This window comes from Lithobates pipiens, unplaced genomic scaffold (genome assembly GCF_037356315.1).
Source record: "Lithobates pipiens isolate NorthernLeopardFrog02 unplaced genomic scaffold, aLitPip1_a1.2 Scaffold_25, whole genome shotgun sequence".
NCBI classification, from domain to species: Eukaryota; Metazoa; Chordata; class Amphibia; order Anura; family Ranidae; genus Lithobates; species Lithobates pipiens.
This window is the reverse complement of record NW_027507787.1, coordinates 3,659,204-3,686,970: the sequence shown is the minus strand read 5'-3', so window position 1 is coordinate 3,686,970 and position 27,767 is coordinate 3,659,204. Positions and strand designations below refer to the sequence as shown.

The 27,767-nt window shown below is 42.0% G+C and overlaps 1 long non-coding RNA gene across 3 annotated transcripts; it reads left to right on the top strand.

Moving 5' to 3' along the window:
- Window positions 1-948: 948 nt before the first annotated feature.
- LOC143930066 (uncharacterized) lies at window positions 949-7,982 on the top strand. 3 transcript variants are annotated; one of them, XR_013262698.1, is made up of 4 exons: window positions 949-1,894; window positions 2,036-4,610; window positions 4,753-4,838; window positions 6,520-7,982. It is a non-coding gene; the product is annotated as an uncharacterized LOC143930066 (long non-coding RNA). The 3 variants fall into 3 exon arrangements; XR_013262696.1 differs by having other exon boundaries at window positions 949-4,610; window positions 6,520-7,979; XR_013262697.1 differs by having other exon boundaries at window positions 949-2,977; window positions 6,520-7,978.
- Window positions 7,983-27,767: the final 19,785 nt, after the last annotated feature.

Below are 27,767 nucleotides of genomic sequence, written 5' to 3'. Positions count from 1 at the left end.
ATAACGTCAAATGTTATAATAGAATAAAAATGGTGGGAGGGGCAAGAAATGTCCTCTCCCACCACATATGGGATGCTGGTAGACAATAAAATATTGATGTTTAAACCAGTTTGTGTCAGTTATTTGTACTTACTTACCTTTGATTGGTTTAAGATGTCTTTAATGGTCCTGGCACGAGTAAAGACCTATAAAAGAAAGAAAAATGCATCATAACAGAGCAGTCAGCGGGATCAAGAGAAAGAAGCACATCTGCGGTTCGTACCATGGAATCGTTGCTGGACCAGATGATGGAGCGGGCCGGGACCGACGACGGAGAACAGTGGCTTCGGCGTTTGTCTATGCCTCCCCCTTCATCCTCAGCTTACAGGGCTCCACATTCAGTTCCTTCAGCTTCTCCACGTTCTCATTTCTACCACGATCCTATGATGGATGTCACACCTATGGTTCCTCCAGATCCTCCTCTTGTTGCGACTGCCTCTTCCCCCTGTTAGGGACCGCCCATTGACCCTGTAACGCAAGATCCCTCATTCGGAGCTGTTTGGGATGGTATTGGCTACTCTCTGGTCTCCGAAGATGGTGCATGCGCAATACGGCCTGCAGCTTTGAAGAAAAGAATCTGTAAGTGGCTGCGAAGATTCTAGTCCCCTTTGATGCCACAGGATTCTGCAGGAGAAGTAAATAACACATGTCTCAAGAAAAAGAGTAAAAAATGTCATTTGAATGTCAAATTACCTGATAACATTGCTCACTGCTCAGATGTCCATACACTGGAAATTAACCCTTCAGTTTCTGGAGCATTACATGTTGATGTGCCTGCTGTTGATTCTGTCGCTATGACAACCAGTAATACACAGGAGGCTGTGGCTACTATTTCCATGCCTGCTGATGCAGTTCCGCAAGGCCTTGTTAAGGCTGCTCAGTCTAATTTGCAAATGTCCAGAGGTGAGTCTTTAAATACATCCCTTTTACAAGACTTTGCTTTGAATATGTCTACATTATTACCTACTTCTATGTTACCTCATTCTACTGCGCAAACTGGTTTAGCCTCTGTATGGAGAGATAATATGCATACTACTGTGGATTCTCCTGTATTACAAAATTTTGCTTTGTATGCCCCTACTAAGTCTGCAGATCCTTCTTTTACAGCTGTATCTACTATACCTGAATCGTTAATGAAAGGAGTTCTTTCTTGCGAATTGTCACTGTTTAAATATTGCCATAAAAGAAAGGATATGGAAAGGAGACTATGTTGATTTGCTTTCATTGTTACCTTCTTTGAAAGAAAATAGGCTTGAAAGAAGAAATGGTGAAAAATGGGCAGATGAACAACGAAGGTTTAGTCCTCTTAATTTCAACAATTGGTTGCAGGCATTTTGCATATATGCTATTATTATGGGTGAAAAATGCCCAGAATTGTGCAGTGGTATGTTCTAACATGTAGAGATCATTTTGGAGGCATATAAGAATTTTCTAGGTTTGTCCTGGTTCTTTTACGATGAGTCTTTCCGGCAAAAGCTTTCTGTACATAAGTCGCTAAAATGGGATATGAAAGATGTTGGCCTTTGGTTAAATCTATTGTTGCCACAGAAACAAGCTGTTAAACCACTTATGCCTATTGCTGGACCTTTTTGTAAAGGATTGTGTTTCAATTTTAAAGAGGGTCATTGTAAATGCCTTAATAAATGTAGATAAAAGCACAAATGTGCTCATTGTACAGGACACACCCAGATGTTCGTCACTTTAAAAAAACAAATGCATACTCCTTCTGCTTTAAGGGATACACTTCTTAAAAATGGTGATATGTGACCATGGCTTCTGCTGTACTCAGATAGCAAGAAAGCAGACATGTTAATTGACGGTTTCCGTTATGGTTTTAGGTTACCTTCTTTTTCAGGTATTGGTTGTGTTATTTTTCTGAATTTGGCTTTTGTTGCTTTTCATGTTCCAGTTAAACTTCATAAGGAACTTGAAGAAGGGAGGATTGCATACCCATTTGATCATCCAACATTTTCTAATTTTAGGGTCTCTCCTTTAGGGGTTGTTCCGAAGAAAGTATATGGTTCTTTCAGGATTATCTTTCCCTGGTGGTTTTTCTTTGAATGATGAAATTGATTCCAATTTACGTTCTGTGTCCTATTCTTCATTTGAGGATGCTTTGATTAAAATGTTGGTAATTCTGCATTGTTAGCGAAAGCTGACATAAAATAAGCTTTCTGTAGTTTGCCTATATGTCCGTCTGCGTTCAATTCTTTAGGTTTTGTTTTTGAAAACACATATTTCTTTGATAAGTGTTTGCCCATGGGCTGTTCTATCTCCTGTTATTAATTTGAACTTTTTTCTACGTTTCTGCAATGGGTAGTTTGTTATCGTTTGGGTTCTTCTAATTGTATTCATTATTTGGATGATTTTTTTATTCATAGGTAAAGCAGATACTTGAGATTGTTTACTTATTTTCACCGAATTTGAGATGATTTGTCGTTTATTTGGTGTCCCTTTACCTCCTGAGAAATCTGTTTGCCCGATGACATGTTTGGACTTTTTAGGTGTGCAAATTGACACTGTGGCCATGGAATTTCGTCTCCCTATGGAAAAAATTGTAAAGACCAGGATGGTGTTGGATTTTATTTTGACTAAACAGAAGGTTCAATTGAAAACAATTCAGTCTTTGTTAGGTTTATTAGCTTTTGCTACTAGAGTTATGCCTATGGGGAGAATTTTCTTGAAACGCTCTTATAGGGCTATTTCAGGTGTTAAATCTCCTAGGCTTTTTATTAGAATCACATCTTACATTCGTGCTGATTTGTTGGTTTGGAAAAAAAATTGTTTTCTTTTAATGGATGCTCTCTGTGGCAAACCCCTTTTTGTATCGCCTCTCCTTTTCACCTTTATACGGATGCTTCTGGGGCTTGCGGATATGGGGCCTTTTGGCAGGGCAGATGGTCAGCTGATAGATGGCATTCTTCTTGGATTGATAAAGGTTTTGTTAATAAAATAGTTTTTCTTGAATTGTTTCCTGTTATGGTAGCTCGTGAATTGGGTTGGGTTGGGTTGCTTTGCGATTAATTGTTTGGTTTCTGAATCCCTTGCAGTTATTTCTATTCTTCGTTATTTAGTGTGTAGCGGCAACACTTTGGACAAGGTGTCTGCCATGTACAAATTTCGTTTTTTCTTTCTCAGAACAGTAAAGGGGTTCTAAGGGTTGATTATGTAGGTTTAACTTTGGCATCAGTTTGGCTGGGCTGTGTTAGAGTTCTGCCTGATCACGTATACAGTTAGGTGCACATGACAGTTCTAGAACCAGGGCTGGTTGGACGTTTTAGGTATCAGCATTCCCCGGAACCAATCAGTGGGTGCGTCTGGGCCCGCTGAGGAGTCTGGGGAAGGGTACTTAAGATGTTGAAGTCACGTGTTCAAGGTTTGTTTGCGAGGCCATAGCTGCCTGTTCCTGGAGCTGGACCGGGGTAGCCCCACGAGGGGTCCCAGTCACAGGAGTGTGTGCCGCCCCGCAACATGGTTGGTGTGACTAGCCCCATTAGACCCGCATGGTCTGAAGTAAGGATCCATCTGTTCCTGAGTCTCGGAACCAGCTGGTCTGAGGCAAAGTTACTGAAGGAGGATTGAAGGCTTCCGGGTGTGCTTTCAACTTGGAGGGGCACCGCAGCTCATGTAAGTGATCGGAGGAGGACTCTTCGGAGGAGGGCCAACAAGCTGGCATCCTAAGAAGTGCCTGGTTGCTGGGTTGTCAAGGACACTAAGCCCCTGTACACACGATCAGAGATTTCCACAACCAAATCCGTCGGATTTTGCTCGTCGGATTTTGTCAGTCGGATCTTGTCCGAAACGGTTGCATACACACGGTCGGACAAAGTTGCCAAAAAATCAGATCTTTCAGAACGTGATGACATAATTTCGTTACGATGGGACTACATTCAGGCTAGTAGCCAATAGCTTTGATGTAGGAATTTGATCTGAGCATGCGTGGCACTTGGTCCGATCAAAATTCTTTACACATGATTGGAGTATGTCCGACCGTCCCAGTTGGTCGGGAAATATTTCCAACATGTTGGAAAATTGGGTCAGACGGATATTTTCCGACGGAATCAGTCTGATGCATACCACACACAGTCGGATTATCCGTCGACACGGTCCGATAGGACACATTCCGACGGATTCTCCGACCATGTGTACAAGGGCTAACACATCCATGCTTTTCCAGTACTGCCAAGGAGACAGAGAACGTTCCAGGTACTGAGGAAAGTGTTCCTGTTCATTTTTGGTTGAAGTTTTATTCACGGTCAAAGACTATGTAAATTCTGGATCAAAGTGCTGACTGCCATAATCTCTGGCTAGAGATTTGTTCAGCCTTGAAGTGCCCAGCTGCGAGTGGTTACTCTCTGGGTCTTATCAGAGACTTTCTGGTGATTAGCAGTTCAAGGTGCCTGAGTTTATTCACCCTTGCCCTCTGTTCCCATATGAGACTGTATTTGTTGGATGTTACCCCTGCAAATAAAAAACCTTTCTAAAGGACTTTTATGGTGTCAGCATCCGAAGTTGTTGTACTAACCCTGGGAACCCCTAGACGTGAAAGAACAAGCCGAGCGGAGGTAACGGTAAGCCCAAAAGTCAAGGCCGCCCTATCGAGGGTTATGGTGGCTACAAGTGTTTCCGTGTTTAGAATTGAATATATGTTTGAAAGCAAAATATGTTTCAAGTGTTCATAATGTCATTGCTGACTTATTGTCTCGCCAACAGATAGGCAGGTTTCGGGGACTGGTTCCGGATACAGACAAGATCGGAGAGTCATGTCCTCCTCATTTATGGATGCTGATATGATTCCGGTGCAAAATGCTATTCAAAATTCTTTGGCTTGGTCCACGTGAGCATGTTATGAAGCCATGTTGAAAATGTGGTGTTCTTTTCTGCAACATTGCAATATGTCTAATCACTGCTTTACTGAGAATTTAGTAGAGGTCGACCGATATGGGTTTTTCTCTGGCCGATGCCGATGCCGATATTTAGAAATCATGGCGGCCGATAGCCGATATATGATGCCGATTTTTTTGGGCCGATATGTTAGGCCGATTTTATTTTATTTATTTATTTATTTTGAATCCCCCTTGATCTAACACACCTTTCCCACTGGGGCGTTTTAAGGCGCTTTTGGGCTAAAAATAGCGCCTGTAAAGTGCCTGTAAAATGGCTCCCCTGCAGTCTGTGTGAAAGACAGAGTGCTTTCACACTGAGGCGATGCACTGGCAGGATCTTAAAAAAAAGTCCTGCAAGCAGCACGTTTGGAGTGGTGTATACCGCTCCTCCACCACTCCTGCCCATTGATATGAATGGGCACCACTGCCGAAGCGCATGCAATGCGATTTGGCAGCGGTGCTTCATGGGCGCATTTAACCTCTTCCTTGGCCGCTAGCTGGGTTATATGTGCCCCACTAGCAGCCAAATAGCAGCGCTAAAATGATGGTAAAGAGCCGCTAAAACTTGCGTTTTACCATCAACGCCTGTCCGCTCCAGTGTGAAAGCGGCCTTCATACGTGATACAGAAAATTTCTTACACTTAAACATTTATTAAACAAAACAAACCTCCAATCAGTTTACTTGTATGTATGATTTAGATAAAAAAAAAAAAAAATATATATATATATATATATATATATATATTTTTTTTTTTTTTTTTTAAATAAAAACAGGTAGTCAAAACTTTTGGACAAAAAAAAAAAAAAAAAATGGGCTAACTTTACTGTTTTTATTTTATTTTTATTTTTTAAATGGTGTATTTTTTTCCCAAAAAAAATGCATTTGAAAGACCTCTGTGCAAATGCCGTGTGACATAAAATATTGCAACAACCGCTATTTTATTCCCTAGGATCTCTGCTAAAAAAATATATATCCTTTTTGGGGGGGTCTAAGTGATTTTCTGGCAGAAAATACAGGATTTTTTACTTGTAAGCAACAAGTGTCAGAAAAGATTTAGTCTTTAAATGGTTAAACTGAGAACTTCTACACACAGAGATGACTTAATTCATTCAAGTGTAAACATTGTATCTTTCTGTTCTTTTCTTGGCAGCCTGCCCAGAGAGGAGGAAAGGGTTGCTATGACGACTCAGTCAACTTAGACCATTCTATACAGAAGTCCTTTCAAAGTCCCGCTGTAGTTCTAAATCAGCTTTTTATCAGCACAAATCGGCCGATGCCGATTATTTAAAAAACGGCAAATATCGGCCGATATATCGGTCGACCTCTAGAATTTAGTTTTATTTTTTTTATGTCAAGACAATACTCTTATTCTGATATTGTGAAGACATTAGCAGGAGTGTCCTTTTTTTGAAATTTACATGGTGATACTTCCTGCTCTAATTTTTTTTTCCATTAAATTGGCATTGAAGGGGTATCATAAAAAACACAAATTGTTGGATCGAAGATTACCTATCACAAGTGATCTATTAGGCAAAATATGCTCAACTACTGAGATAATGTGTTTTTCTCCTTTTTTTTGCTTGTGTTTTTAAGGGGATTTCAGAATCTCTGAACAGCTTCCTCCTAATCGACAATCTAGTTTGGGTCTTTTGATGTCTTCTGTAAGTCTCCATTCCGAGGTGCTTCGTATGTTATTATGCAAGAGTAAAAATTATCAATTTGGTCGTGGTCATTGGATTACTGTCCACAATCACATAGATGTGTCCATATGTACAGTGTACCTGACTCACAATTAATTAGCGCTACTACCATCGCTTGATAAACAATTCCTTATTCGTGCTAACGGTTACACGTTGACAATTTATCAATTTAATGCGGTTTTAAAAAAATGTCTGCAGCTGGGCCATCTTGCTATTTCATCACACTCTTTTCGTATTGGCGCTGCTACAAGTTTAGGTTTTTCTGAATCTATTATTAAAAATATTGGTAGATGGAGATCCAAGTTCTACAGTTCTTATGTTCGTCCTAACGTTTCGATTTAATTTTCAGATTCATCACTTGGATCATCGGGCATTCTTTCAGGTTCCTCCTTTGGATCATCAGACATTCTTACGTGTACTGGGCTCATAGAAGAGCTGAATTTCGCTGTTATGGTAGTAATTTAGATCTACCTACATCTCGCTTTGCCTTATATTGGTATGGGCATCGCGGATTAAAATGGATGAATTTGCGTAAAGTGTTATCTTTATTATATTTGAAATGGCCTGTTCCTGATATTATTGTCTTCCATTTGGCTGGAAACGACCTTGGTCTCTGCAAGACTTAAGACATTATCTGTTAAAGTCTGATTTGTTGTGCATTCATAATGTACTTCCTTACTGTGTCTTGGTCTTTTTGGAGATTATTCCTCATTTGAGTTGGCTTTCCCTCGAATGGAAGCATTTTGATAAAATACGTAAGAATGTTAATAGAGCTGTGGCTAAGTTTATGCCTGTGTTGAATAGCTGTCTTATAGACATGTAGATTTGGAGGGTGGAATACTGTTTTTTATTGTCCTGACAGAATCCACTTGTCTGATATTGAACTGGACATCCTTAATATGGATCTTCAATCTTGTGTGGAATTGGCCATGAGCCTTTTGGGGTGCCATGCTTATTGTACATAAGCTCGGCATGTAGGACTTTGTGTTATGGTTTAATTAGCTTGAACTTTAATAGTTAAGCTAAAAAAATGTGTTGTTGTTGGTATGTTAATATCAGTATTTGATAATAAACAGTTAAATATATATATATGATGTACACCTACAATAAAAGGCCACGGCCATTTAAATCCACGCATATATGAGTCCAGTGTTATAATGTTATTTATATGTTAAAAGTTTAATTATATAGTTCTGCCTAGCATACCATAAAAGTGGTGGGAGGGGCAAGAAATATTCCCATCCACCACATAAGGGATGCTGGCAGACAATAAAATATTGATGTTTAAACCAGTTTGTGTGAGTTATTTGTACTTACCTTTGATTGGTTTAAGATGTCTGTAACGGTTCTGACACGAGTAAAGACCTATAAAAGAAAGAAAATTCTTATTATGAGGTTTTTGTCCTTTTCTTTGAAAAGGAACTTTGTGTTATGGTTTAATTAGCCTGAGCTTTAATAGCTAAGCTAAAAAATGTGTTGTTGTTGTTGGTATGTTAATATCAGTATTTGATAATAAACTGTTAAATAAATATATATATATATATATATATATATATATATATACATACATACACACACACATATATAAGTGTTATAATGTTATTTATATGTTAAAGTTTAATTATATAGTTCTGCCTAGCATACCAAAAATCACATGAAACAAAAATAAAACAATAATAAAACAATAAAAAAAAAAAGACTGAAATCTAAGCACTACCGCAAGGTGAGATTAAAAAATCAAAACTTGAATCATTATTTTGACTAATGTCACTGGAATAATGCTTCTGGCAAGAAGCACATAATATTCTAGACTGCCTTAATAACGCCATTTTGGAACTACGATACTCTGAAATTTGAATTCTTTAAAAAAAAACATTTATGTCCTTGAACTGATCTGTTTTACAGCACAAATGGTTTTCCAGCATTTCCCTATGATTCTCCTAAGCCACATGAAAATGTACGCTTTGTTCCTGATCAAATACTAACTGTTCTCTTTCTAAATTCCTAATTCTGCAGATGGTCCGGCTCCTCCTTCTTTCTGCTGTCTGTTCCCTTTCTGGTCTTCTTTCTATTGTCTTTTATCATATTCTATTGTTGGTGTTGTCACTGGACTTGTGTTTTGTGTCATAAAAGCATCACCTCCCACTGCATTATAATCTTTCATGAGTGTTGTCGGTGGAAATCACGAAATGATTTTGTTGTCAGACGATTCTTGTTGCAACTCTTCCCTATGAGAAAAAAGCATCAGTGTGCCTGGATCAGCATTGGAACCTGTAAAAGAAAATGGCATGTTAGCCATGTGACATTTGTACTCCTAATTTGGCTAACACCACTCGTATGACATTTCTAGCGCCTCATCTTTCTTGTTCCAGGCAGACAGGATACTGTTTTTCAGCAGTCTCGAATGAAACTGAGCATAGGGAACCCATTCGAATGAAGCCACCATCTTTTCCACCAACCTCATACAAAGGCGAATAGAAGGACCCTTCTTTGCGCTGACTACCTGAACCAGCTCCTTTATGGCGCTGATTTTTGCTTGTGGTAAAAACACCCTCTTCTGGGATGTATCTATGACCAGACCCAAGTACTCTAGACTTCTTACTGGTTTTAAAGAAGACTTCTCTAGGTTGAGGACCCAACCTAGGTATTCCAGGTAGTTGACTGTGGTGACCAAGCTTTGGTCTAAGTGGGCTACCGACTGGTCTATTAAGAGCAGGTCATCTAGGTACGCTATAATCGTTATACCCTGGGCCTTTAATCTGGCCAGAGGAGGGGCCCGGACTTTTGTAAACACCCGAGGGGCAGTAGCTAGATCAAAAGGTAGAACTACAAACTAAAAATTAAATTTTTCCACTTCGAAATGAGCAGGGAAAATAGGCACATGCAGGTATGCATCCTTGATGTCTATTGATGCCAGAAGTTCTCCTCCTTGTCCATGATTCCATATGAAAAGATTGGATTTTTAGGAACTTTGAGATCTAGAATGGGTCTGACATCCCCATTTGGCTTTGGCACCGTGAAAAGGTTTGAATAAAACCCCAAAAAGAGGCTTTAGCATTCTGTCTTGTAGGTTTCCTCCCCCAGGACTTCTTTTGTCCCTGGGGTTGACTCTGAGTTTTACCTCTTGAACCTGATGGTGGAGGCTGTCGCGACTACCTGGAGGCTGATGTCCCTGGCACTGGGGAAAGAGCCCGTTTAAATGAGGGAGGTTTACTACTTTTCTTAACTGGCAAAAGGGTACTTTCCTGACAGACTCCATGGCAGCCAACGTGTGGGTTTAGTCCCGCCTCCATTACCCTATAGGACGACACTCCCATAAATCTTTGCTCCCTGCCAGAGGCCGTGTTCTTTTTTTGTCCTCCTCCAAAAGGACCTAGCATGTGTCTTTCTGTACCCTGAAGACTTGCATTTTTTCCTGTGATGCGGACCGGCCGAGCGACTTGGAGTCGCATATTCCCAATAAGCTCTAGCTACTAGCGGAGTATGGAAAGGGGCATATGGAAGAGGCGCTGAAGAGGTGTATTCCTGGTCACTGACAGGTTAAACCGCCTTCTAGTCGTGAGCCTAGCTACTAGCAGGTGACTACCGCCCCCCCAGAAGTCCAGCATGTGTTTGGGGACCTACCTCGGCTGGTGTCCGCGTACAGGAGTGGTGAGCTTTATTTCTCTTTCCATGGCAGCCGTTCTTTGTTGTTCTGTGCCTGTTGTTGTTTCCCTGTGTTTTCCCCATACACCGTTTGTGCGGTGTGTCTGGCAAGTTGGGCGGCTGGTTTCCTTGCGTTCCAGCTGCCCAGCTACTTCCTCGTTCGCCGCTAGGTCGTTCTGCGCATGCGCGGGACCGGCACGAGGACGAGGCTTGGTTCGCGCATGCGCGTTGCGGGCTTTGCGCATGCGCACTAGCATTTTTATGACGTCATTTAGGCGGCAGTTTTAAAAACAGAGAACAGCTTGCAGAGCTTCTGGGATGCTTGTAAAGCCTGCAGTGCCTGAGTCCTGATTACTTCAGCAATAGGTATGTGTCTGTGGGGGAAAGGACATACTATCTGTTTTCTTTTTTCTTTTTCCCCTAGCTGTTCTCTGTGTTTAACTGGGGCTGTTTTATTCCAGCCCTGATGGACCCTTCCAGAATTTTGGATTCCTCGCCGCCTGCTAGTGGCCAGCCCTCTCATAGCAGGTATTTTGTTCCTGGGTTTACCTGCCGGGGGGGGGGGCAGTGGAACATTAGTGTATGTTCCGCTAACACAGTTTGTTTTTTCCTTTTCAGCCCTTCTAGGTCTACCCAACGCCGGAGTTCTCACCGAGGAAGTGATTTGTCTAAGTCCCACCGCCGGCATTCCTCTTTCAGATCCAGACGTCACGGTTCTCCTGCGAGAACTAGCCACCGTAGCCAGGAACCATCCCGCCCTTTCACGGCTTGCTCCAGTCATGCCGCTGAAGGATTATGTTGGGGGTGTAGGACGCATGTTCCTGCTGACAAGTCCCTTTGTGATGCCTGCTATGTCAAGGTGACGGGCGAAAGGAGTGACTCTGACCAGCAACTGAAGCCTCTGGTTGAGAAGTTAGTCAAGGACAGTTTAAAGAAATTTGAAGCCCCCCATTTGTCTCCCGTAGAGTCTCCAAGGTCTCCAGGGAGGGATGTTCAGGCCCAGGACACGTGGGATTCCTCTTTGCCTAGCCATCCATCTGCTGTCCTCTCAGATAGTGAATCCGAGGAAGAGACTGGTTCTGGTTTTGACTTTTCCTTGCTCCCTCCTTTGGTCAAAGCCATCAAGGAAACGCTGAACTGGGAAGAGCCGGTAGTGGCTCCGGCAAAGCAAAGAAAATGTTTTAAACAACTAAAAAAGGAGCTTATTAGCTTTCCCTTTCTCTCAAAGTTGGGGGAAGTGATCTCGGATGAGTGGAGCAAAGTAGAGAAAAAGAATTCTCTTCTATCCAAGATTCAGAGGCTTTACCCTTTCAAGGAGGAAGAAGTTAAACATTTGGAGTCCTCCCCTCTGGTGGATGCAGCAGTAATGAGACTGGTCAGACGCGTGACCCTTCCTCTAGAGGATACAGTCTCTTTCAAGGATGCTCTGGATAGGAGAATTGATTCTGACCTGAAGAGGATCTATCTTACGGCTGGCATGGCCTGTAAACCAGCTCTGGCCTTAGCGGCTCTATCTAGAGCAATGGAAGTTTGGTCTGATAGGGTTGATGAGACACTTAGAAACGTCTCGGAAGACCTTGCCAAGGGTTCTCCCATTCAGGAACTGAGGCTGGCTTCGGCTTTCTTGGGGGAGGCCTCGATTGATATTATCCGGCTGGTGGCTCGAGTTATGCTTTCCTCTGTAACTGCCAAGCATGCCCTGTGGCTCCGTCCTTGGCTAGCTGATCCCGCTTATAAGCAGGTCTGGTGCCGTATTCCCTTTGGTTCTTCCCTTTTCGGCAATAAGCTGGATAGTGCCATAACTCGGGCCACTGGGGGTAAGTCAGGGTTTCTCCCCAGGACAGGCGTCTGCAGAGTCAAAGGAGATCGTTTCCAAGAAAGCAGGGTCAAGACCGTGCCAGGGAGGCATGTAGTTACAGGCCTAGATGGGAATTCTCCAGATCTTGGAGGTCCAGACAGACATCTCTAAAAAAATCTGCAAAGGTCAGTTCGATGGGGGAAAAGGAGCCTACCAAGTCCTTTTGAGATCGGGCCCGCCCAGACAGTCCGGGTAGGAGCTCGTTTGTTCCACTTTCGGCACGTCTGGGCGGCCTCGATCCAGGATTTTTGGACCGTCAGGACGGTCTCTTTCGGGCACACTTGGACGTTTAGCAGTGTCCCCAAACTCAAATGTGTCCCCACTTCCATTCCAATGTCAGAAGAAAAAAGGCAAATTCTGTTAGCCTACATAAAATCTTTGTTGGATCAAGGCACCGCTATTCCCGTTCCAAGCAACCAACGCAGCATGGGAATGTATTCCCCTCTTTTCTTGGTCCTGAAGAAGAACGGTGCATGGAGACCTGTAATAGACTTGACGCATCTAAATCGCTTCATAAGAAAGGAGAAGTTCAAGATGGAAACTCTGTCCACGATCCAACAGTCAGTGCAGCCAGGGGACTGGCTTGTCTCAATAGATCTCAAAGACGCCTATTTCCACGTCCCGGTGGCAACAGAGTTTCAACAATTTCTTTGTTTCTCCATAGGCCAGCTTCATTTGCAGTTTACATGCCTTCCCTTCGGTCTGTCAACTTCTCCTCGTACATTCTCAAAGGTCCTGTTAGCAGTGGTAGCATTATTAAGAATCAGGAAAATCTGGATTCATCATTACCTGGACGATCTGCTTCTTCTGGCTCAGGACAGAGATTATCTCTTGGAACACAGGGATCAGGTCATCGCAACCCTCAAGGAATTCGGGTGGCTCCTGAATTTGGAAAAAAGCCAGTTAGTTCCTGCGCAGTCTCTCGTGTTCCTGGGAGCTCTTTTCGACACGGCAAGAGGTACCATCTCTCTGCCCGAGGAGAAGGTTGCAGTAGTGCGGAACAGGGTTCGCCTGGCTCTCTCTTCTTCTCGTCTCAGTGCTCTTCATTGCCTAAAGATCATAGCCACCATGGTGTCCACCATAACGATGGTGAAGTGGGCACAATGGAGGATGCGCCCCTTTCAGATGGGCTTCCTTCGCCAATGGTCGGGAGAGAAAGTCCAGTCCATCGATATCACTCAGACCATGAGAGGTTACCTCCTCTGGTGGCTTTGTCGAGAGAACCTGCTGAATTGCCACTCCCTTTTTCCAATCAAATGGATCACAGTGACGTCAGATGCCAGCAACAAGGGTTGGGGGCGCATTGTCTGACGGAGGTGGCCCAGGGCATTTGGGACTTTCAAATGTTCTAGAATTATGTGCAGCCTTCCTAGCATTGTTGGCCTTCCCGCATCTGATAGTGGGAACATCCGTAGTCCTCAGGCTGGACAATACGACTGCGTCAGCCTACATAAGGAAGCAAGGGGGCACCAGAAGTCGGTCTCTGCTGTGGGAAGTAGATCCAATCATGCGTTGGGCCCAGAAGAATTTGGCCAACTTAACGGCAGCCTATGTGCCTGGAGGTCTCAACGTCCAAGCGGACTTTCTCTCGCGAGTCCACTTGGACAACAACGAGTGGGCTCTTCACAAAGATGTCTTTCAGTGGGTTCTAACCTTGGGGATTTCTCCAGAAGTGTATCTCTTCGCCTCCCGTTACAACAGGAAGCTAACAAAGTTCTATTCGAGGTTCAAGGATACGCAAGCCTACGGGATAGATGCCCTAACAGAGCAGTGGTGGTTCCACAAGGCATACGCCTTCCCTCCGATCCCGATTGTCTTTCAATTTCTGAGGAGACTCAGATGGGAAGAAGTAGAGGTAATAGCAATAATTCCACATTGGCCCAACAGGCCTTGGTTTCCTCTCCTATCTTTCCTCAGTTTCCGGGATCTGGTTCCTCTCCCATCCAGACAGGATCTGCTCTCCCAAGGCTCGATTCTCCATCCATATCCGGCTCACCTACAGTTGAGGGCCTGGTTCTTGAGAGGGGAAGGTTGGAAGCACTAAGGTGTCCTAAGGAGGCCATTCCTACTCTCTTAAGTGCAAGGAGACAAAGCACTAATAAAGTATATGAACGGATCTGGGCTAAGTTTGTATCCTATATGTCCTCCAGAACTAATTTCTATGCATCACCTGCAGTTCAAGATGTTTTGGGTTTTCTGCAATTAGGCCTGGACCTACCCTTGTCAGTTAGTTCCCTTCGTGTTCAAGTTTCATGCCCTTATCCAACAGTTCTTCAAAGGCGCAGTGAGACTGAGACCCCAGACGAAACTCAGGTTCCCTAAATGGGACCTACCACTGGTTTTGGACTTTTTTTTCCCATTTTGATAAGTCTCTTTCCATCAGAGAACTCACCATGAAAACTGCCTTTCTGGTGGCGGTCACCTCGGCAAAGAGGGTATCAGAGATCCAGGTTCTTGGAGTCAAAGAACCTTTTCTAACATTCTTCCCGGACAGGGTGGTCCTAGTTCCAATGTTGGGGTCAAACCCTAAGGTCACCTCGGTTTTTCACGAGAATCAGTAGATCTCTCTTCCCACATTCAGATCCTCGGGTTCCTCGGATGTTCACCCGCTTGATGTTGGTCGCTCATTAAAGCTATACCTGGAAGCTACAGCTCCATTTCGTCAGTCGGATTTCCTGTTCGTTCTGTTCTGTGGGAAGAACAAGGGCACCAGGGCGTCAGTCAGATCAATTGCGGCATGGATAGTTCAAGCAATCCAGTGGGCATACAGAGAAAAGGGCTTGGCTCCTCCTCGGGCGGTGATGGCACATTCAACCAGAAGTCTTTCTACCTCGTGGGCGGCCTCTCGCCATGTGGCTCCTGACGTTATCTGCAGGGCGGTTTTGTGGTCTTCAATCCACACCTTTATGACTCATTATTGTGTTGAGCCGGCGGCTCTATCCTGAGTTGACTTTGGTGTTAAAGTTTTGTCGGTTGACGGTGTCAAATAAATCTTTGTTTATTCAGCATTTTTCCCACCCGGGTGTGTTTTGGCGAGTTATTTCCCACACGTTGGCTGCCATGTAGTCTGTCAGGAAAACGGAAAATTTATGTCAAAATACTTACCGTAATTTTCCTTTCCTGATGGACTCCATAGCAGCAGGAGTTCCCTCCTAAATGGATGGAGTAGGATAGTTACCGAACACGGCCTCTGGCAGGGAGCAAAGATTTATGGGAGTATTGTCCTATAGGGTAATGGAGGCGGGACTAAACCCACACGTTGGCTGCCATGGAGTCCATCAGGAAAGGAAAATTACGGTAAATATTTTGACATAAATTTTCTGTTTTTCCCACTTGAGATTTTTTCGATATAATTGTCCAAATCATCCACAAACAGTCTTAGCCCTTGTGCAGACGGTCGGACATTCCGACAACCAAATCCGACGGATTTTGTCCGATGGATTTTGTCTGAAACTGTTGCATACACACAGTCGGACAAAGTTGTCAGAAAATCCGATCATACTTAACGTGATGACGTTGTTTCATTAGGACGGGACTACGTTCAGGCTAGTAGCCAATAGCTTTGGTCTAGGAATTTGATCTGAGCATGCGTGGCACTTTGTCTGATCGGAATTCTCTACACAAAGTCCGATCGGATCATGTTGTCGGAAAATTTTATAGCCCAGCTGGAAAACTTGGTCCGTCGGATACCCCGACGGAAACAGTCCGATGGAGCCCACACACTGTCGGATTATCCGACAACACGGTCCTATCGGACATTGTCCATCGGAATGTCAGACCGTGTGTACAAGGGCTTACACAACAGAAGGGGAAGCCAGCCAGGAGCTTTTTCCATGGTGCTTTGGCTGACCAATTTTTCAACCATAAGATTCTACGTATACGCACCAAGGGTTTGAGGGATAGACTCTCTGATTGTGTCAACCACAAAACACAAAGCCACTGGCAACTCAGCGAAATCCTGGGCCTGCTGTTCAGGGAAAACCTTGAGCACCTGTTTCAAGTGATCTCTCAAGTATTGACATACCCCAATTGCCGCCACTGCAGGTTGAGCTACTGAATCTGCCAAGGAAAAAATGTTTTTTAACAGGAATTCCAATTTTTTTTATTGGTTAGATCCCTAAGCATTTGAGTGTTGTCAACAGGACAAATCAAACTTTTATTTACAGAGGATATAGCAGCATCAATTGCTGGTATACCCCACATCTTTGCAAATTTTTCCTCCATAGGATAAAGTGTTAATAACTTTTTAGGAGGGAAAAAATGTTTATCTGGGTGATCCCACTCAGAATAAGGCTAGGTTTCCACTAGTACGACTTTTCATGCGATTTGGGACTGAAAAGTCGCATGACAAATCGTACCCCATGATTTCCAATGAGTACCATTCATATCTGTGCAATTTCAAAGTAGTACCTGCACTACTTTGGTCCCACTTTGATGCTACTTGCACAGGCATTGCTTCAAGTCGCGGCAAAAAATTGCGGCAAAATCGCACGACTTTGGGAATGCAGTAGTAGAAACATAGCCTTAATAAGCTTTTCCAGCAATTAATGAACAGGAAAAGCATGCACAGCTTGAGGAGGCTTCAGTGAACCCAAAGAAGAAGTGGGCTTTTCAACTGACTCAGTCACGGGTAACTTAAGTGTGGAGCGGACCATTTCAGTAAGAGAATGCACCAGCAATTTCTCGGCCTGTGAAGCTGAAGAGGGTCCTTCCCCACTTGATTCCTCATAAGAGGAGTCATCAGTCTCATCCCAGTCAACTAAGGGGGATTCATCTCCCCTTTCCCAGAGTTCCTCTTTTGAGGGTCCTGGGTGGTAGACGGGGACCTAATGCATTTTTGTTCACTGTGAAGATGAGATTAGGGTCACTAATCTTTCCTCTAATCCACTTATGGCTGAGGAAAAAAAACTCCTGAGTTATATATACAGGGGCTGAAATGGCAGAAGCAGTTGCAGCCCTTGACCCCAATGGCTCACTCTGGCCAGCTTTCCTAGGTCTTTCATGGGGAGATGGCATTGCAGAGGGGGGTCCTCAGAGCCTGAGGGAGATCCCTTTGAGCCCCTATTTTTCAGGGTATTTGTACCTCCCCTTCTGCCCATAGTGCTAAGCACAAATGTAGAGGTACTACCAGAAATGCACCCACTGCTGAGCAAAATAGTTCAGCAACTGCTGCTGCTATCAAGGCTCAGTATGATGCTAAGTAAATGTGTCTGGGAATGCCTGTGTCACCCACACTCACATGCTATCCATCTGCTCTGTGTCCCTCCTTTAGCTGTGTGCATCTGCAAAAAGTGCACCTTTATAACTAAGCATGGCCCTCGTTTGTGGGCATTGAGCCACGCTGATGCCACACTGATGCTCCGCCCCCCCCTCCGACCACCCCTTCCACCCCCCTCTTCTTTTTTTTAAAAAAGACCACTTTTCCACGTGAGTGGGGACTCCAATCAGACCGGATCGCACGTGGAAGGGGGGCTGGGGTGGAGGAGAGAGGAGGGCATGTGGACGGAGAGCCACCGTAATGGCGTTGGCAGCGGGAGCGATGCGGCATACCGCCAACTGACCCATGCCCTCTAGCTTGGAAGAGAAGCTGTGGGGGGACATTCCTAAAAAGGAAAAACCCCCTTCCCACATCCTACCTGGAGCTTGGGCTCAGAGGAAGCATGCAGCTTGTGACACAGAGCAAGACTGACAAGCATGGAACAGGTACGTGCTCTTGACAGCCCCCGGTGACAACTTTAGGCATAGCAACATTTACTTAAAGGAGAAAACCCACAAGAATTTGAAAAAATCCTTAGGAATCTCTTTTACCTTATCTGGCTGCAGGGTTCTGTGGTAAACCAAACAGACTCAATCTTCACCATTGACAGTGGGCTCCGTTAAAAAACCTTCAGGGACTGGGGCCCCCTTTTTATCAGGGGATCCAAGCCCTGGACCTGTAAAAAGCCCCCCGTCAGGAATATGGCTGAAAAAAACAAATACTGGATCCTGGGGTCCAGCTCTCTAAAAAGAGAAGCGTGACAGGTAAAACTTTGTTTCTTAGGACACAAGGCCCGGGTACCATTCAATCCGACCTGGAAAAAACACTTTGAATGGATCTGGTTGCATGGTTTGCCCCAGCAAAGATTTCTCCAGTGGAGCTCAGCACAGCACATCTTTTCTCATGACCAACACCTAAGACACTGGCGAAAAAAAACTGAGGTACTGAGCTAAACTTCCTGTCTGGGGTGTGCCAGTGTCCATCACCTAGAGGTGCCTATATAACACATTCAGTAAATACTGTGGCTGTGTGTCCTGTGATGTACGAAAAAGAAAATTACAACACTAAATTTCTTGGCGTACAATGTACTAAATGCAGAAGTAGTCTTCCTGCAGGAGACACATTTTACACACAAAGCAAATATTAAAATAACATCAAATGATCAGTATGGTACTACTATGACTCTACAACTAATTCAGCAAAGGGAGTAGCAAGAGGATTTGCCAGAGGAGAAAGGTTTTCCCTGGTGGAGAGACTGGCAGACCTGGAAGGGCGCTACTTGTTAGTAAAGGGAAGAATCAGTGAAGTAGATTGCACCTTGGCAAATGTCTATTGCCCCAATAAAAACCCAATGAAATATTTAAAAAGGGTTATAGAGATTTTAATGGAGTTTAAGAAAGGAGGTGTAATTATAGCTGGAGACTTTAATTTCTGCATGGAACCCAAGATGGATAGTATGTTCTGGGTACAGTGGACTGGAAATGTACAGTGGAAGATGCTAAAAAAGAAGCTACACCAAAACCAATATATATATATATATATATATATATATATATATATATATATATATATGCACGAATGGAGAATACAACAGTCTAAAATACAAGACTTTACATTCCACTCATCTATAATCAGGATTACTCAAGAATAGATTATTTCTTGACTGAACACAGGATGTTGGAGTTAGTGAGTACTACAAACATAGAAATTACAACCTTCTCAGATCATGCCCCAGTGACAATGAAAATGAAGATAGAGAGGGTTCAAAACAAGACTAAAATATGGAGATTAAATGAAGAACTAATCCAAGACAAAGTAGCGGAAGATAGGATAAAAAAAGAGCTTGAGCAGTACTTTAAAATAAATGACACCAAAGAAATTTCAGAAACTACCTTGTGGGAAGCTAACAAGGCTTATATAAGAGGTATTAAGATCGCATTGGGAGTGGAAAAAAAAAAGGAGAGAGTAAGGAATAGGGAAGTACTATCTAAAGAAATTTATAACTTAGAACAGCAAAATAAAAAAAGGGACAACACGAAATATTACAGGTGGTCATCCTCAAAAGGGAGGTATTAAAAGAGCTAATAGAACAGGAAACACAAACAACTTTTAACAGAATTAAGAAAGAGGTATCAATGGAGTAATTAAACTGGTAAGCTTTTGGCCAAAATATAAAAAAAAGAAAAAATCCGTTAATTACATAGAGAAAATACAAACTAGCACAGGGGGAAATGGTATAAACTACAGCAGAAATAGCAAATGTATTGCAGAAATATTATGGAAAACTGTATTTGATTATTCAAAAGGAAGCTCCAGAAATGAAAAAAGAGAGGTTAGAAAAAATAAAAGTATTTCTACAAGAAATAGGTCTAAATAAGATCTCAGAAGCAAAATTTAGCATGTTAGAGGACCCCATAACTGAAGAAGAAATCAACAGGACTTTAAAAAAAACTCACCCGCAGGAAAAAGCCCAGGCCCAGACGGGCTCACGACATTGTACTATAAAAATTTTAAGGACGTTCTGATCCCTTAAATGTGCTTCTATATAAACGGGATAGGAACAAACTGGGAGATGAGGAGGGAGGCTTAGGAGCCTGCAATTACCATTATACCAAAGGTAGGAAAAGATTCCTCAATATGTTCTAGTTACAGACCTATCTCACTGCTGAACACTGATACAAAACTCTTTGCCAAGATATTGGCAAAAAGAATGAAAATGGTAATGAAGCACTTAGTACACGTAGACCAGATGGGGTTTATTCCAGGAAGAGAAAGTAGAAATGTACTCCTAGCAGTACAGAAAATGAAAGAAAGTAGATCCCCAGGATTGCTGCTCTCAATAGATGATGAAAAAGTGTTTGATAGAGTAGACAGGGATTTTTGCAGAACACATTAGAGGAAATGGGATTGGGTCCAAAGATGGCCCAACCTATTAAAGCACTATACAATCAGCCTACAGCAAGGGTAAAGGTAAATGCAGGGCCGTCTTTAAGGCAGGGAAAAAAGGGCAGCTGCCCTGGGCCCTGTCATTGTTTTGGGGCCCAAAGCAGCTGCCTCATACTTGCCAACTATCCCAGTTTAAATTCCCTTGAAGTTTTAGTCCCTTGCTATGTCCTGATATCTCAGTGTGAAGAGCTGCTACTAATGCTGCCCAGCTCTGCCCTATTGTTGTGTACAGATGACTCACCTGCAGGCCCTGTGTTTACATGTAAATACCCAGCATTCCTATGTAAATAGCAGCATTCATATGTAAATAGCTTCATGCTAAGGCATAGATATGTAAATAAAGGCGGCATTCATATGGATATCATGCCCCCTGCAGTGAGCAGTATTACTGTACAGTAATCTCTAGCAACCAACCAACCAACAAGCAGAAATCATGTAGTGTAACATCTAGCAACAAATCAGCTAGCCGTAATGTGTGCTGTAACCTCTAGCAACCAGTCAGTAAGGGGTAATGATACACTGTAACCTCTGGCAACCAATTGCAATCGCTGCCTGATCTGATACAGTAAACCAATTTTAAGTCTAGCTGCTATTTATTGTATGTCTCAGAGCAGGTGGAGAGCAAAATTGTATTGGGGGGGCCCCCAAGAAAACGTTTGCCCAGGGTCCAATCATTATTAAAGACAGCCCTGGGTAAATGGAACAGTCTCCGGGTCCTTTAAGATGTACAACGGGACGAGACAGGGGTGTCTTCTGTTGTTCGTTCTGGCATTGGAACCGCTCTTGACAGGGATCAGACAGAACCCAGACATAAAGGGGATAAAGATAGGGGACGAGGAACATAAACTGCTGGTGTATGCCAATGATATTCTGTTCTACATAACTAGCCCCAGAATAACCCTGCCCAACCCTGCCCAACTTACTGAAAGTTTTAAAAACATACAGAGAGGTTTCAAACTTTAAAATGAACCTTTCAAAATCTGAGATTCTAAATATTAATGTGAGGAACCAGCTGATATATCAACATGAGTTCCCATTTATTTGTTGAAAAACTGAACTGAAATATCTAGGAGTAAAAATAGCATCATCTACTGAGACGCTATATCAAACTAATTTCATCCAGCTCCTGAACAAAACAAAAAAACAGATTTGAATAAAATATCAATAAGACATTTTGGACCGGCAGAATAAATATTTTTAAAATGGTAGTTTAATCAAAGAGTATGTACAAGATGCAAATGTTACCGATTCCCCTCCCACGGGTATATTTTAAAACATTAAAAACGTATTTAAGGTTTATTTGGCAAAAAATGAAGCCTCGTATAAGCCTGATAGTACTAACTAAGGAGAAGGGCAAGGAGGACTGGGAGTACCAGACCTTAAGAACTATGATAATACTATTTTATTATCACGGGTGTTAGAATGGGTAAAAAATAACGACAAAAGATGGGTTATAATGGAAAACACGATTTGCAATGTTACACTAAGGAATATAATATGGACACCTCCACACTTATGAGAACTGAGCCCAAACACACACGATATCACACAGAAAACATTAGCCATATGGGACATGATGCACAAAAGGGAAAAATGGGAGTTTAATTCACCTTTGATACCACTAAGAGACAAAAATTATTTCCCACCAGGGAAAGGGAGATTGTTTGGTAACTGGATAAAAAAAGATAACACACAACTAAAGGATATAATGGAGAAAGGTAAAATTTGCACATTACAGGAGTTAAAACAATTTTTTTTTACTGATAATAGATGAATGGCGGTAGTCTCAGTTGAAACATTTCATGGCTACCCTGCCCCAACCAATTAGATCCAAAGAGAACCTCCAGCCATTAGATCGACTATGCATAGCCACAGGAACGAGGAAGGGGATCTCAAACATCTATAAAATACTGATGGGACCGAAAGGACTGGAAATACCGCCATTTATAGGAAAATGGAGAGATGAACTGGGAATGCAAAGGAATGATTTAGATGTAGATGAAAATACTTAAGCTGGCACATATCACGGCAAAAGACAGTAACACTACAGAAATGAACTACAAGTGCCTGGCACGCTGGTATATAACACTGGATAAAGCACACAAAAGCAAAAAGGAGGTCTCGCAGCTTTGCTGGCGGGGTTGTAAGGCACTTGGAACCATGGCCCACATATTAAAAGATAAGAGAGAGGTGCTGCAAACAATAAAGGAAATAACCAGCATAGAAATAACAGAGGACCCATGGGAGTGCTTGTTTCATGGGGTCAGTATGCCAATGAAACAATATAAGAGAACCTTGGTACCTCAGTTATTAAACTCAGCCAAAAGTTTGATCCCCTGACAATGGCAGGAGCTAGAAAGTCCCACAATAAGGAGTTGGTGCAGTAAAACAAGTGAAATCTATAACTTGGAATATTTAAGGTTTAGTGGCGAGGATGGAATGGAAGGTTTTGAAGAGAAGTGGAGGGTCTGATCCGAGTTTAAGCAGACAATTAGAGTAGCTGAAATGATGGGTGTATAGTGGGCAAAATATTTGAAGATATGGGAGATGTAGGGTAGTTGGAGGTAAGCAAAGAATAGGTCGGGGGGGGGGGGGGGGGGCGGGGAGGGAAGGGAGGGGGGAAAGGTAGGGGGAGGAGGGAGGAGAATTATTTATTTATTTATTTTACACTTTTGTATTTTTGTATTAAAGTCTATTGTATTAAGTAATGTAGTTGGTGAGAACTGCATCTTGGTTTTTGTATATTTTGATTTGAAGAAAATTAATATGAAATGGAAAAAGAAAAAGCATACTTACGGAGCTGTCTCATGTTGTCCAATTACGTATACTTACCTAGCTGTCACACGATGTGTAATCAACAGTATACTTACCAAGCAGTCCCATGATGTGTAATTAATAGTATATTTACCTAGCTGTCTCACATTGTCCAATTACGTATACTTACCTAGCTATCCCACGGTGTGTAATCAACAGTATACTTACCTAGCTGTCCCACGTTGTCTAATCAACAGTATATTTACCTAGATGTCCCACGGTGTGTAATCAAAAGTATACTTTCCTTAACTGTCCAATATTGTGTAATCAACAGTATAATTATACCTAGCTGTCCCACGGTGTCTAATCAACAGATTACTTACATAGTTACATTGTTAGATTGAAAAAAGTCCATTGAGTTAAAAAAAAAAAAAAAAAAAAACATACAATCCCATATACACAATCCTATACCGATAGTTGATCCAGAGGAAGGTGGAAAACCCCAGCAAAGCGTGATCCAATCTGCTACAGCAGGAAAAAAAAATTCCTTCCTGATCCCCTGAGAGGTAATTCGATATTCAATAGTACCCAGTTATATATATTATGTACACCTAGGAAAGAATCCAGGCCTTTTTTAAAGCAATCTACTGAGCTGGCCAGAACCACATCTGGAGGTAGTCTATTCCACATTTTCACAGCTCTTACTGTGAAGAAACCTTTCCGTATTTGGACATGAATTCTCTTTTCCGCTAGACGTAAGGAGTGCCCCCTTGTCCTCTGTGATGACCTTAAAGGTAATAACTGAACATCAAGTTCACTATATGGACCCCTTATGTGTTTATACATGTTGAACACATCCCCCCTTAAACTCCTATTCTCAAGAGAGAATAAATTCAGTTCCTCTAACTGTTCCTCATAGCTTAGCTCCTCCATGCCTCTTATCAGTTTGGTTGCCCTTCTCTGCACTTTCTCCAGTTCTGCAATATCCTTTATGAGATCTTGTGCCCAAAACTGAACTGCATATTCCAGATGAGGACTTACTAATGATTTGTACAAGGGCAAAATTATCTCTCTCTCTCTCTCTCTCTGGAGTCCATACCTCTCTTAATACATACATTAATCCTCATTTGCCACATAGTTGCCCAATGAAACAGTGCATTGTGGAGGTCTCGTACGTTGGAGACATCCTGTAAGGACGTTATTCCACTGCATAGCTTGGTGTCATCTGCAAAGACTGCAATGATACTTTTAATCCCGGACCCTATATCATTTATACAGATATTAAAATGTAAGGGTCCCAACACTGAACCTTGGGGTACACCACTGATAACCTCAGACCATTTAGAATAAGAATCATTAACCACTACTCTCTGAATTCTGTCTTTTAGCCAGTTTTTTTATCCATTTACAAACTGATCTTTCCCTGCCTGTAGACTTTACCTTACACATTAGCCGTGTCAAACGCTTTTGCAAAATCCAAGTATACTATGTCCACAGCCACCCCTCTGTCCAAGATTTTACTTACCTCCTCTTAAAAAGAAATAACATCTGTGTGACAACTTCTGTCTTTTATGAATCCATGCTGTCTGTTGCTTAAAATATTTTTTTACAGCAAGAACTCATCTATGTGGTCTTTTATTAAACTCTCCAGTATCTTTCCGACTATAAAAAGTTAAACTAACAGGTCTATAGTTACTTGGTAAAGACTTTGATCCCTTTTTAAATATAGGAATCACATTGGCCCTATGCCAATAATACCTAATAGTGGTACTATTCCACTCATTAACAAGTCCCTAAAAATTAGAAACAATGGGTTTGAAATGACAGAGCTCAATTATTTTAGGATCCGTGGGTAGATGCCATCTGGTCCTGGTGCTTTATCAACCTTGACTCTGTCTAAATATTTCTGGACCATATCACTTTTGAGCCATTGTGGGTCATTTGGGGCTGTGTCAATACCATCCCCATTATGGACATGAGCTCCCTCATGCTCCTTTGTATACAGAGAGCTGAAGAAAGTATTTAATAAGTTTGCCTTATCTTTGTCACCAGTCACCCACTCCAGATTATTTTGTAAAGGTCCTACATGTTCAGACCTGATCTTTTTACTATTAATATATTTGAAGAATTTTTTTGGGTTTGTTCTACTATCTTTTGCAATCTGTCGTTCATTTTGAATTGTTGAGTCCTTGATTTCCTTTTTACAGATTCTGTTATATTCTTTGTAACATTTAAACGATGATAGTGTTCCTTAATTTGTATATTTTTTAAAAGCTCTTCTCTTTTTATTAATAGCTTTTTTTAACTTTGGTCATGAGTCACATAGGTTTTATTTTTAGCCTTTTAAACGTATTGCTCATGGGAATATACTTTGCTGTGAGTTTGCATATAGTCTTTTTGAATAATTTCCATTTCTATTCTGTGTTCATTGATGCCAATATTCTCTCCCAGTCTAAGTCTTGGAGAACAGCCTTCATCCTTGGAAAATTTTCTCTCTTAAAGTTAAGTGTTTTTAAATTTTCCGTATGCGTTTGTTGCTTAAAGCTAACATTAAATGAAATCATGTTATGGTCACTGCTACCCAGATGTTCTTTTATATGAATATTGGTAATAAGCTCTGCATGGTTTGAGATCACCAGGTCCAGCAGAGCATCTAGTCGGGGCCTCAATAAACCGCCCCATAAAATTGTCTTGTAATGATTTATACATTTTTGCCCTTTAACTGTTCCAGCAGGGCCATTACTGAAGTCAATTTCTGGGTAGTTAAACCCCCCCATTATTATCACTGTCCCAGCCCTTGCATCCCTTTACATCTGTGCTAGGAGCTCAGTCTCCACCTCCTCATTAACACTGGGGGTCTATAACAAACTCCAATGATAACTTTTGTAGGACGCACACCCATGTACATTTCCACCCATAATGCTTCAGACTCATCACACTCTCCATTAACTAGGTCCTCTTTCGCACTCACTTGGAGATTACTTCTCACATAGAAACAGACACCACCACCCCTCCATTTTACCCTGTCTTTCCGAAAGAAAGCATAGCCAGGAATATTATTAGCCCAGTCATTGGAAGAATGAAGCCAAGATTCAGCAATACCAATCAAATCACAGTTCTCCTCGTGCACCAGACCTTCCTCACCTATTTTGCTTGCCAGACTTGGTGAACAAACACTTTAATTCATTGCACACCTATTTTGCATATGTTTTATTTTAGTACAAACAGTACCATTTCCAATTGTTGATTGTAACATGGGAACCTTCATATCACCTGCCATAGCCCTCTTCCCCCATTTTTCCCCATTCCACCCACCAATAGGGGCTGACCCCATCTGACCTTTTTGCCCCATTATAATCTAATTCGTCACCCCCCTCAATCCTAGTTTAAATACTCCCCCAGCCTTCCCATAAACCTCTCCCTCAGCAAAGCAGACCCCCTTCCATTTAGGTGCAAACCATCTTTATCATATAGGTTGAACCCCAATGAAAAGTCAGCCCAGGGCTCTAAAATCTAAACTCCAAATTTCTCCTTCCTTCCCCAGGTCTTTAGCCATGCATTCAGCTTTCTAATCACCCTCTGTCTTTTCCTGTGTTGTGCATGGCACAGGAACCTACTTACCTATCTTTCCCACGGTGTCTAATCAACAGTGTACTTACCTTACAAACATTTGGATTCTATTGCTACAAGCAAATAAAATAAAAACACACCTTTTTTTTTTTTCAAATAAACTGCATTACTCACCTTTACTTTGACTGGAGGTGTCAAAACCTTTCCCAATTATTGAAACTGTGTAATGATCAATGTATGGAAACGGAAGCTCCTCATAATCCACGAATTCTATTATTTTGGCTAACCCAGAACCAGTTTTCTTTCTGCATAAAAAAAGAATAAAAAGAACTGACATTAAAAATTACAACACCCAACTAAGAAAAAAAAAAATAAAAAAAAAAAATATATATATATATATATATATATATATATATATATATATATATATATATATATAAATACACATACATACATGTATATACAAGGGAAAAAAATAATTTGTAGCGGCCTTATAAACAAAGTTAAAATACAGAAATGTCCTCATTATTAGACCCCTTTCACACTAAAGTAATTTTCAGGAGTTTTAGCGCTAGAATTAGCACCTGTAAAGCGCTTGAAAACTGCCTCCCATTCATTGCAATGGGTGCTTTTACACCCGGGTGGTGCACTTGTGGGACATTAGAAGTCCTGCAAGCAGCATTTCACCCAAAATGCCCCTGCCCATTGCAATGAATGGGCAGCGCCTCCGAAGCGCCTGAAAAGTGCTTTGGAAGTGCCACAACACGGGAGTTTTTAACCCCTTATTAGGGGTTAAAAGCACTCTTATAGCGTCCGAAAAGCGCCGCTTAAACATTGGTAAATCACCGCTTAAACGAGTGGTGCTTTACCAGTGTGAAGGGTGTCCAAGTGCTCACCTTGATTTGCCCCTTGATGTCTTAATAACGTATTCAAACCTGTTCCTCAGACCTTGGGGCAATCCCTATTGCATTCACTGTCCAGGTAATCTTCTGTCACTGCTTTCTCTTCCATGATAACTCTGTCCTCTACATTTTTGGGCTGATTAGTTTGTCAAACACAGGTAGCAGATGCTTGATAATTGCTAGGTTTTCGGAATGGGTTAACTTTAACC